Below are 11,256 nucleotides of genomic sequence, written 5' to 3'. Positions count from 1 at the left end.
ATTTTATATTTAAATTTTTATTTAAATAAATGCTGTTGCTGTAAATCGTTATTCACCACTGAACAAGGTAACTGAGAATTTGGAGTACTGATGAAAATATTGCAATATTTATATGTTTGCAGTGACATTTAAAAAAAAAATAGTGTATTAAGTTGTTGCCACTGTGTAACATGATATCCTGATGTCTATTAAATCTTTAAGACTAATGCTAGACAAATACAGGGAACTAAAAGGGTGGTTATAAGTTGTTATTGACACTGCTCAGTATTTCTGATTTGACAGGAAGCTACTGCAACTCGGTGGTTTTGATGTGGCCTCCTGCATGAAAGGTGTTCGTGGAACATACACACCTCTCCTCCCCTTCTCTTAGCTCCTGTTGCAAATCTCCTCTGAGTACTCAGATGTGGACGGAAACACACCTGTGCCTGTTTGAGCACAGCATCTAAAACAAAAGTTCATGCATCTTTCAAGAGCATTGTTACACACATGACACTCGTGCGTTGTATGCAGGCGTTTAAGCAAAAAATATCAGTTTATCTCTGAAGTAGTTAGTCATTAACTTCAGTGGAAGTTGCTGCAGTGTGTCAGAGGTTTATTATATCCGTAGTGTATCCTTTTGATGTAAAATGTATCAAAGCTGTTTTCAGAGCCAGTGCTACTATTGTTTCAAGCTGACCTAGTTATTTTATCTTTCAAATGCGAAAAAGTTGAGCACAATACACTGGCACAAAAGAAAATGCTTGCGTGCACAGAAATGAACACACGCTTCAATACCTCCTATGCTTTAGCAGGATGTAGCGTGAACCTTCATTGTCGATGTGAAGGGCAAGAGACTGGAGAGAGGAGATGACTGTAGAGAGGAGGTGATGAGGTCAGGGGGATGATGGAATCTGTGGGAGACGAGACTCAGGACGCGAAGAACATCTCAGCTTGGAGCCTTCAGGCTAACCCCGAGGTTCCTCGATAGAGCGGGCTCTGGAAAGAGTCTACAAAAGGTGGAGAGTGGGAGAAATGGGTGAAAAATGTACGAGAAGGTCGATACCGCGTTCATACTTACAGGAAAAAATAACGTCATGTTGGATGAAGTAGGTGATTAGCTTAGTTTAGCACAAACACTGGAAAGAGGGAGGAAAGCCGCTCGCTCCAGAGGCAACAAAATGTGCAGGGCCATGCATCTTACTAATGAACACAATACATCTCGTCTAGTAAATCTTTAATCGGTACAGGAACATGAAAGTGTAAAAACAACGTGTTGGGATTTTGCTTGTGCATCAGGCTATTTTTTCTTTTTTTTAAATGTAGTTTATCTTTTTTTTTCTATTAACAGACGTGATACTGTTGTTAATTAGTGAGCCTTACAGGCAGCAGACTTTACTTCAGTCCCAGACAGGCTATATTTTTTCCACATTTTCTAATCTTTGTGCTAAGCTGAGGTGACTGTCCATCTAAATACAAACATCAGAGTGTTACCGCTCTTTCCATTTAATGCTCAGCAAGAAACAGGTCGAAAACATATGCTCCGACACGTGACTTACATTTTCTTGGAATTATTCATTACTGAGACTTTCAGGTTACATGCAGTCAGAGGCTTTGTACGGGAAATATAACCTCCTGGAAGAATTTTGAATACAAATCTATGTAAAGCTTTCCCATGCCAACTAGAACTATAACCTGTGGGGGTAAAAATGACTTTTTAAACCTCATTTTGAGACAAAATCTTCAAACTTGGAAATTATATTACGAGATTTGACTGGTGATTCTACACATGGAGTTTTAATGTCCTGGCGACCATTGGGGTCCCTCCCCATTCTTTTAAATAAAGGATTGGTTTCCTGAAGATAATCCTTTTTTAATCCTGCAGTGGGGAAATTTGCTGTGTTACTGTGTCAGAAGAGATAGAACTGTAACTCACAGGATCAGTACAAAAAAAGAATCTGTAATTTACTATGAAATGCAAGAATGTACAGTACAGTTAACCTGAAATGACATTACCAAGATGGCTGCAAAATAGTGAGTCTGGTCTGGAAAGAACTTTGTTGCACTATTATCCTACAAGTTTTGGATGCCAGGTTAGAGAAGAGCATTCCTTACATGAAATGCTTCTGATAATGACCCTTAAGCACAATATCCTGCAAGCAACAAACAAATAAAATGAAATAAAACCATGCTTTTCATAGTTTTAAAAACCTTGGAGGCCCTCTCGGAATGAATGCATCACAGTGGAGGAGTCATGGTGGACTGTGGATTTTTTTTTGCACCCATTGCATTCAGAGTCCACCCCATTCTTCTTGCAAAAGTTTCTTCATTCACGGAGTGGGTAAATGCACTAAACTCTGTAGATATTTGTGCCAGTATGAATCAGAAAATCTTTCACTCTAGGTGACAATGGCTACAGTGATAGAGTTGAGAAATAAGTGCCATAGAAAAGACTGTGGAGTGCAGGCGACAGACTATGAATATGAGCGACATATGCATCTTAATGGATGTAACGGACTAACAATATTTTGTGTGAGTGACCTTGATATAACTAAATAGACCCCGCGTAGATTAAAATGTTTTTTCATTTATAAGCGTGGCAAAGACAACACAATGCGGGCACGCCATAAAAGTCATTGTTTTTTCAGCAGCTTGCAGAGAGAATACTTTTTCAAAGCTGTATTCGTGAGTGCCTTTAAAATAAACACCCCTCTGAGCTTGTCATTACCGACAATAACATCGGCACAATGTCATCAGTGTCTGGAAACATCAGAGTGAAATTGCTGTTTTCAATTTGCAGTAGCGTGCTTTGACAGATGTTTTTGTATATATAAAATTAGTGCTTACTCAAATGTTCACGCACCACAGTGTCCTTGGACTTCATATCATTTTTTTTTTTTTTTCAAATACCTCGCTCAGGAACGGGCACTGGACGCAAGGGGACGGTTAACATTATGGAAATGAGTGTCAGTTATCTGTTCATAATCATCATGACACAGTAAAAAACACCGTTAAAGAATAGCTTAGTAAAGTACCAATAAAGAGTCAGCCCTCGTTCTTTAATGGCAAAAAAGCAAAGCCCACGCTGGCAACAGTATTTTTCCTGCTTGATCTGAGACTGAAAGTAAATGCACAAAGATTTGTCTTTGTGACATTGGTGCCAAGACATTGACAACTCACAGAGATTCTCAGTGCATACCGAGACGACGATGGCACAAGGACACAACTGGACTTTATGCGCTGCACAATGCAAAAGACAGTGAAATATGTAGTATAGAGTACAGAATACAAATGGCTCGGCATGTTTCCAAAGAAAATAAATTAAGCTCAGAGATCAAATAAAACACGGCATAGTGATGACCTGGGTGTTTGCTGGTCAACAGCAGCACATGAAATCAATGCAGGAAGAAGCATATATCGAAGTAAAAAGATAATCTTAATAATGATCTGAAGTAAACAGTTATTTTAAAACTACAGATGTATCTATACACTTTAAGGCAACTGTCCACAAAACCGACATCTGACACAGGCAACAACCCAAAGCAACAACCCACTCTTACTACTTATTAGAACTAAACAGAAAATGATGCAGATGAAAAGTGAACAGCATTTTGTCTGATCGCGGTTGTTTTGCATGCCTTTCACCCCTGTGGTCACTGCGTCTCTTTATGGTCACTTTGTGTCTTCTTGTGGCCGTTTGAGGTGTCTTCGTAGTTCTTTTGTGTCCCCTGGTTTGTCTCTTTGGTCATTTTGTGTCTCTTTGTGGTCATTACGTGCCCCTTTATGGTCCCTTCGCGATTGTCGATCATCTCCATCGCAGTCATTTTGCTTCTGTTTTTGGTCATTTTGTGTCCCTTTGTGGTCATTTTGTGCCTTGTTGTTTTGATTTTGTATCTTTTTGTGGTTGTTTTTGCATCTGTTTGTTTGTCTTTTAGCACATCTCCGCAGTGGTTTTGTATTTCTTTGCAGCCATTAAACATCTCTGCAATCTCTGCATCAATCTTGACACCTCCAATATATTTGTGACGCATCTGACTGTTGCATCACATTGTGCCCTTTAATTTCAAGTTTACCCCATGTGAATTTGCAAGAGTCAGATAAGGACACGGTGGACTGTTAGACTGTGTAGCCTCACAGCCATTATCTCTGGCATTTCGGGCAGTTTGTCCAAGCAGAGATACCGTTGTGCATGCACAAATGGGAAATTGATCCTGTAGTGACAGGCACCAGAACCAACTGATACCAACCAACCAACAGCACACTGGCGCTCTCGATGGGAAGTCTGAGTACAAAAAACCCAAGATGGAGCAGTCGACAGGCATAAAGTATTATGCACACTCAGCAGGAAGGAGTTTTCTTTTCAATGAAGCGCTTCCAGCTTAAAATACCACATTAATGCGAAGCATGCATTAGCCTGAGATTCTGCTAGTTCTGCTAGCGCGTCACCCAGCTTGCGATAAACCAAGACAAAGACAAGCTGGCAATGCTGGCCTGCAAATATCTGGCTGCTTTTGCAACCGCTGTTTCGTGTGAGAGACTGTTCTCAGTTCCAGGAAACATTGTAAATAAAAACGTGAACACGTTAGTCCTGGTAGCTGCTGAAAGAGGAGTTAACAGCCACATTAATGCGGATAAATGTTTGTTTAACAAAAAGAGACAAGAAGCAGTTGCGTTGCTTCAAGTTATTTTGTTGAAACTGTTGAATGTGTTTAATAAACACTTTAAGTGCATATATATTCCCTTCTTTTTTGAGTCTGTTTACTCATGTAAAATGAAACGCATTTAATATAGATTAAAAATGAATAGTGTTTAATCGTGATTAATCCACAGCAATCCTGCGATTAATCTTATTAAAAGATGTAATCATTAGACAGAACCAATATGTACATATATATATGTAATCCTTCATGATTCCTTGCCTTGCACCGGCAGACTGCACTCCATTTCCATCAGTGTGGTGTTGCAGCCAGACAAACCTTGTTACTTGCTTTAGCCCTTGTTTACAAAGAGAATTTTGTGTCTCGTACATGCAGAAAAGACGGCTTGATTAAGGATGGTATTTGTTGTTTTCTTCTGCTGTTGGCTTCGACAGCTTGAGGTGAGCCGGGGCCCCCTCTGCCGCACCAGAAACACACATTGTTAATGGGCGTCTTTATGGCACCACAGAGTTGTCATCACAGTCTATTTTTATTTCGGCGGAGGCCCGGCAGGATCGACGGTGTGGCATTTGAAGCTCACGCCGCTGACTCACAAACAGCGTTGCTTCACAGAGCCTACACAACTAGTTCACAAGCTGTTCTGTCGCACATGTTGCCTTCCATCCTGCCGCTTTGGAGAGACTGAAATAAAGTAACGTGTTCCCTGCTAAATCTATTTTTCATGAGCTTTTAGCACTGTGTTGTGCAAGCTGTTTGATTTCGGCAGTGCTGCCTTTAGAGCTTTGGCTCAACACATCAAAACTCCTACATCTCCTCACAACTCCTAAAACCGTTAGAGGTTCTTTTCTTGTATTTGAGTCCAGGAATAGGAAACACACAGACACAGGCAAACACATATGCCATGGAGGCTATTTGATAAAGAAAGTGCATGTTTTAGTTTACAGCTTTAGCAAACACAAAAGAAAATTAGTGGGTTTTTTTTCTTTGTTTGTTTTGATAAAATGGAAAAAGAGATTGCCTTTTTCTTAATAAGAAGAAATAGAATAAATATAATAACACAAAGACAATATTCTTTTGACCTTTTCTGCACATGTAACTGTCCTTGCTCCTTTGCTTGTGCTGGATCCTTTACAATTTTCCCACTGGGGCACGTATATTGAAGTCACAGTGTGCAGTTGAGTGTGTGTCCCTATATGATTCACACACCAGCCTGAGTATATGGCGGAATGGAAGCCCTCCTTAAGATGTCTGAGGACCTCAGGGGCTCAATATAATATTGTTGTTTTCTACTTATTTTCTAAGAATGTTCCATTCCCAGTAGTGTGTTTCCATCCAATATAATGCTGTTTATTGTGCTGGAAGGACAGGATATGTTTGTTTTGCAGTCTAAAGGATGTATTTTGTGTCTCCGAGCACTCAAGGTTGTACATTGAATACTGCATAACTGCACTGACGCAGAGTACAAATAAAGGTCCATCTGTGAGACGTCTCAGTCCGTAAACTTTTTATATATATACATATATATATATATATATTTTTTTTTTTTACACTTTATGAAACATTTTCATAAATGTTTTTCTTTTTTAATATGCCGCAGCTCCTGTGGAGACTGCAGGGCAGAAATATACTGGCTTATTCTATAACTCCATTTGCTATCCAAGTGTTTTTGAATTAGTAATTGTTCCCGTATTCGAGCACCTTGCTTAAGCAGCAAATTAGGGACAAATTTCACTGAGTGTTTCATAAACTAATCAGTAAGTGTTAACCTTAGGCTAAAACTACATTAGGAATAACATTTATTTACAATTATGTTTCTTGAGTGGCTCCAGTTAACAGTTGATATTTGGTTGTGTGTAAACCGCTGACTGAGGAACAGCCTTTTATATTCTTAGCATTTGCGGGAAAATGCATTTAAACACGAGTTATTTTTATTTCTTTTTTGGTGCTCTCAGAGATTGTTTATCTTCTTGTATTTACCCACATTTCTGAGCAAATAAAACTACATAATCAAAACCAAATTTTTGCAGAGGCTTCGGTAAATTTATGGGACACTTTAAAAGAGCTACTTTAATGCATTTCTTCTGCTCTGTCAAAAACAAAAACATTAAATTCCCTCTAAAGCTTAAGGAGGATATAGCAGATGACTTGATGAAAGTAACTTAAAACAAGAAAATGTCGCAGATAAAACTAACATTTTTTGCTATCAAGTCGCATGCTTGGGCTGCCTTCGAAGGCATTAGGTAAAACCGTCAACCTGTGAGCCGGATTGCATCCATTGTTCTCTACTGATGGATCATTTGCAACAACCCAGAGATAAATCTGCTTTCTATTTTTGGGTTCTGACAGCCTCTACCTGTATCCAGCCGCCTGCTAGCCCCCACCCAGACAGTGACTGGCCTAATGTCTGGTCGCAGTGGCTTCCTTGAAGCGCTCCTGCGAGTTAATAAATTCTGGGCCATCTGTTTCCATACAGCCCCTTTCCATTACCAGGTCCCCCCTCCTCCTCCTCCCTGGACTTCGATCTAATTAACTTTCCTCTCTCTGCTTCTCTTTGTGCCCACATTCGAACTGGGGACAGAGAGAGGTAGAGAGAGGTAGAGAGGGGGGCAGAGAGAGGGAAAGAGGGGAAAGGTAAATTTATTTAACCTGATGTTTTGAGGCAAAGTAAACAGTGTGCTAACCTAGTTAGCCGCATTGCTTTTTTTGTGTGATTAAGCAATGATGTTATTAATAACCATGCGAGTTTGAAGGGTACTTAACCATGCAATAAAGAGATGGGGCATTGAGTGCCACTGTTCTGCCTTCGCTTTGGAGAGGAACACTAATTGCCAGTCGGGGAATCTAATGAAAACCCTCCAAACAAATAACAAAGCAGACAGTGAAGAGTGTATGAAGTAGAACAAAGGGAGGGGAGCCATGCAAGGGAGAGAATATATGAAATAATTATAATAATAAACACTGTTGGTATAGCTATTAAAGGCAGTTAATGCGTCACAGACAGTCAACTAACAATAAGTCACAAGGTATTAGAGATTAATTGAAGGCATGTTTAGGTAGCTAGGTAAGAACAAATACTATATACATGTATATATATATACAAAAAAAAAAAAAAAAACCTTCCTGTGAAACATGTTTTGGGGAAGAGATTCAAAAGCTGACCCAAAGGGACATAAAATTATCTAATTTCATCGCTGGATGTTTTTTTTTTGTTTTTTTTTTTTTTATCAAATAAATATGAGCAATATGTTTGGCCCATGCAGATTTTTTTTTTGTTGTTGTTGTTCTTTCTGTGGATGAATGCTGTTGCTGAGAACAGAAATGGCTGTGCAGAGAAAAACAGCTCCCTGACACCGAAAAGACTAGCAATGCCCACAGCATATAACGCTTTTAACTACTTTTTGCTCTCACAATCTAACTGAAAGCATCAACCATCAAAGCCATTAGAGTGCCAGAGTGCCCCTGTGGTTTTGCCATTAGCCAGTAATATATTGGCAACAATGTGCCACAACGGCACTGCACTATCATCATACATGCACTGAGGAAAATGTGGCACATAAATTGCTTCGCCAAAAGAGCGCAGCACTCCACACAAAGTTAGGAATCCCCATCGTGGAGGAAATGTAAGTTATGTGTCTGCATTAAGTTGTAATGTTCTTCGAGAAGATGATGCCACTTTTTTATGGTGAAGCTGTTGACTATTCATGAAAATCATGATGGCGGCTGTAGGAGATTAGATTCCTGCTGTTGCAAGAAAGCCTTGTAAGTCCCACTAGTAATTTTCAGGTTTCTACCTGAGCTGAAGGTTTATTTTGTTCTTTATAGGGAGTACCAGCTGTGAGACCTCAAGGCCCACAATATCTATTCATAAACTACAATAAGGAAGCCTGATTGTCAGTATGAAAATAAGGCTGCTTTTCAGAGATACAAGGTTTCTACCCAGTGGCAGCGATATTTCTAACACATGTTTTAGGCATTTCCCATTTGCATGAATCCTATGCATATTGCATTGCTCCGACCTGTTGGCTTCTATGGGGATTGTCATCATCGGTTGCAGGCAATAATAGTAAGTTACTGCTGCTTGTCATATGCCACCCTGCTTCTGCCATAATTTATGTGCATAACACCATTGTCTTCTGGCCCAGGGGGCATTTTGTGTGCCTCAGATGTCAGCTTTATGACGCTAGGAGCAGAGAGCCTCCACCAATTCCAAGTGAACTAAATCTGGTACACGCCGAGAGTTTCCAAACACATGTTTCACAACCCCGTCCAAATCTGTAAGATGCAAAGGGGAAGCGCGTGGCCTTCCTGTTGACAGAGTCAGAGAAGACTACGTACGAGCAAAACGGGAGGAGCACGATGGTTTCCACCTCTGAGGAACTCATCCAGAAGGGCATGTCCCTCATTACAGCTGTTTGGAGAGAGGTCTCGATTTGCCAGCACGCTTTCCTCTGCGTCCTCCACCTACAGCAGGTCAGGGAGGGAGGGAGACGTCTCTGACATGACCTCCAGTGAAGTGAGCATGTCGGGAACCGCTGGAGATTGGGGGTGGAACCAATGCTAGAGACGGAGCAACACATGCCTCGCAATCAGCCATGAAATGCAACCTGGCACCGATTGGGCTGGGCCTGCAGGGAGCCTCAATAGACCCAAGCCCGCAGAACAACAGGGAGACAGGAACGGAGAGAGGGTGAGGTATGCGGGGGATGTAGAGAAGAAGGTTGCGGGGTGCGAGGTCATTCTACCTCACAGGGTGTTTTATTAATGTAATTAAACACGGGCAAGCTCTCTGGCGCTGCATCATAGCTGACCTCCACTGCAGAGTGAAGAGGGGAGGGAGAGATGGACAGGGAAACAGAGGCGGGGGAGGGGGGGTTCGGGAGAGACGAAGGGAGTGTGCAGGGGAGAGAGGGAGGGATAACAAGGACATGAGATTGGCAGGATAAGGCAAGATGAAACAAGAGAAGACAGAGCTAAGCAAGAGGGATGAAAAGAGATAGATGCAGCATGATGCATGAGAGGTAGGGGAAGATGTGAATTTAGTCAGAGAAACAGTGCATGGGACAAGGCAACTGAGCCATGGAGGAGTCACAGCCAGGGCATTTGAGGAAAGAGAGCTCAACATTGGGACAGGCAAAGGCCCGGGGCCTGGTTCAAAAAGGGGGGAATGTCATGTAATCAAATTAGACATAGTTCAGCGCTCTCTCTAAACACAGGGCTGTTCTCTCTCTTTTAGAATAAGGACCATGTTTTATTCAATAAAACAAATCCCCTCCCTCACTTAAACTTACTTATTTTCTTCCACTAGTATTAAACATTTTCATACTTTCTATAGAGTACTATGCAAAGATGGATTGAACCATCACAGTGCAGTTTCAAGCTTGGCATATTTCAGCTGAACTAAGAGAACGGGAGGCATTCTTCCAGCAAAAATAAATTTAAAAATTTGATAACATTTGGTGGTGGTGGAAATCATGAGTTTGTTGTTTATTTATTAAAAGAAGAAGAATTAGAAGAATTAAAACAAATGTTGTTGGACTTTTCACATATAAGGAACATAATATCTATAATATATGAACAAACAAAAGCGACCCTTTTCACTGTAGCTATTTTGATATGTAACAGTGGGGAAGCACAGGTGTTATGAAAGCCATAACCTAAATAGAACAGAACCTTCAGTAATGCAACTCTCGGGACTTACCTCATGTCACGGTCCACGGTTAGATTTTTATTTTTTATATATTTATTAGATCTCCATTAGCTGCTGCAACTTAACCACAGCTACTCTTCCTGCGGTCTCACCGATGTCATCAGCTAAAATATGCAGTGAACTTAAAATACACATTCGTACACACAAACAAATACGACACAAGACACCTGCTCAAAACTTGATACAATTAATACTCTTGCCCTACACACTTGCTGACATTTCATTTCCAAATCATTTATGAGGATCACTTGACATTAGATATACTGAGTTCATACAAATTGGGAATTTCATGTTTGCTGTGAAAATAGTCTATAATTAGTTCTTAAACATGTAATTAAATAGTGCTGGGCAGCAATTTATCGTTTATATTATCAGTCTAATCTGACAGGGGTTCACAGAAGAATGAGTTAGCGACTAGGCTAGGCTAAGGAGGCTAGTGTAGCTAGCACTTTGGTTGCTCCCATATTTACAGTACCTAAACCTTGCCTCTCTGGGGAAAGACTATTCATTCACGATCTTGTGGTTTCATTGCAGAATTTGGCTGAAATATTCAGTCAGCAAGCTGACACTGCTTTTAGTATTCTCTGTCAAAAACTGAGTGTGGCGCCCGGAGCACTCATTCGACATTCAGCCTAAAGGCTACCGTGGCTGGAAACAAGCCATGATCTCAAACAGAGGCTTCCACAAGCGTGCTATCTCAAAGTAACATCCAAGCCATCAGTGCCCATGGAAGGAAAGAGAGGGAAGATGTGAAATAAGAAAACAGTCAACGGACTTAATACCGTTATTTGTGAATTTAGACGAGCTGGACAGATTACACACTGTACTTCATCTGTCATTGAGATAACTTTTCTCTTACAGGAAAGGTGCATTGTATTAAATTTTAGAGGAATGATTGTATTCTGTCTCCACTGG

The sequence above is a fragment of the Mugil cephalus genome, chromosome 3 (genome assembly GCF_022458985.1).
Source record: "Mugil cephalus isolate CIBA_MC_2020 chromosome 3, CIBA_Mcephalus_1.1, whole genome shotgun sequence".
Taxonomy (NCBI): domain Eukaryota; kingdom Metazoa; phylum Chordata; class Actinopteri; order Mugiliformes; family Mugilidae; genus Mugil; species Mugil cephalus.
This window is presented reverse-complemented; position numbering follows the sequence as displayed.